This window comes from Sinocyclocheilus rhinocerous, unplaced genomic scaffold (genome assembly GCF_001515625.1).
Source record: "Sinocyclocheilus rhinocerous isolate Xijiao unplaced genomic scaffold, SAMN03320098_v1.1 scaffold90, whole genome shotgun sequence".
In the NCBI taxonomy this organism is placed as follows: domain Eukaryota; kingdom Metazoa; phylum Chordata; class Actinopteri; order Cypriniformes; family Cyprinidae; genus Sinocyclocheilus; species Sinocyclocheilus rhinocerous.
In genome coordinates, this window is record NW_015657969.1 from 430013 (window position 1) to 431579 (window position 1567).

At 40.6% G+C, this 1567-nt stretch overlaps 1 long non-coding RNA gene across 1 annotated transcript in view; it reads right to left on the bottom strand.

The window, feature by feature from the left end:
• Window positions 1-329: 329 nt before the first annotated feature.
• LOC107721911 (uncharacterized) overlaps window positions 330-1567 on the bottom strand; it is a 2579-nt gene continuing 1341 nt past the window's right edge. The window contains exons 2-3 of the long non-coding RNA XR_001637753.1: window positions 971-1109; window positions 330-732 (exon numbers count right to left, since the gene is read on the bottom strand). This is a non-coding gene — a long non-coding RNA (uncharacterized LOC107721911). The remainder of the gene's footprint in view (window positions 733-970; window positions 1110-1567) is intronic.

Here is a 1567-nt window from a genome sequence, read left to right on the forward strand (position 1 = left end):
TTAGGGATGTGACGATTGACTCAACTCACGATTTGATTCGATTCACAATTCTGATCTCACGTTTCGATTTTTTCACGATTTTCTCAACAAAATGAGTTGAGACAAATTACAAATGAACAAGTGCCCTTTTATTATTTCACAAATGCTGCACATTTCTTAAAATATATTTTATGTCAATTAACATAACTAAATTGCAATAATAAAACACAATCCAAAAAAAAAAAAAAGAATAATACAAATAAAATATATCTCTTTAATATAAACAAACTAAGACTCTGTCTGTGCTTTCCCTAGCTTGGATATTTTTACATGTTTTTTTTAAAGAAATATCAGCATATCCACGTTTTCTGGCATTAGCTGAGATCTCTGCACATTTACAATGTCCCCTGCTGATGAAAAAACCCTTTCACTAGGGACTGAGGTGGCTGGTGTGGAGAGGTATGCTTTTGCTAGACCAGAGAGCAGTGGGTACAGCCTAGCATTCTCTTTCCACCACTTGAGTGGGTAGCTGTTGAGGGAAAAGGATGTTTCAGCTCTGTACTTATTCATTTCTGCATCAATCTGACTAATAGGCTGTGCAGCTGCAGCTGGTTCATCGAAACCTCCAAGAAGATCCTCCAGTGCAGTTTTCTTAGGAGGAGGTTGTTTCTGCTCAGCTCCTGTGCTATCTGTCTGGTCAAGAGGCTCCTCTGTTGCAGGTGGGTGGCCACTGGCACCTTCTTCACCCTCATCCTGCACAGAGTAATAGCAGAAATAAAAAGACTGATTATATAGTACAATAGTGACAGGAGTTTCACATGGTTATAAAGGCAAAATTTTAATATTATTTGTTATAATTTGTATCATTACAATACACTTACAAGTTACAAGAGATAAACTTGAACACTTTTTTAATATGCAACAATAATCAACAAATGATTAAAAATCCATAAACAAATTTGGAGAAAGAGAGGGTAAAAAAAAACAATACCTGGTTCTGCAACAGCGCAGCTTTCTCTTTCAGTCTGTGGAATACACCTTCACGCTGGTTTTTCTCTAGATGTGGCAGAGCCCGGAATCTGGGGTCTAAGGCAGTGCACTCCAGCAGGTAGTTGTACTCCAAAGTGTATCTGTATGAAAGGTTGTTCAGTATAGCTCTCTTCATGTTACTCACAGTGAGGGAGTCTTCTTCGTTGGATGCCATGTTTTGCTTGATCATATGCTTTAAGGGCACAATGAGAGACACCGTTGGATTTTTTTCGTCACACAGCACAGTCGTAGCCGTTTTCAGTGGCTTAAGAAGCGTCACTATGTCCTCCGCATCACGGATGTCTGAGCCATCCAAAGTATCAATGTCACGTACATTTCGCAGAACGTCATTGCTCAGGAGAGTCGCTGTCACAACCGCTTGCTGTTCGAGATAGGGTTCGATCATATCCAGACTGCTGTTCCAGCGCGTAGGGACATCTATGATTAACTTGTGCGCTGGAAAATCCAGCAGTATCTGTTTGGCCGCAAGCGCGGCTGTGGCCGTGGAGCAGGGGTGTAGCCATCATTTCAGAAGTGAGGGAGACAGAAATGATATATA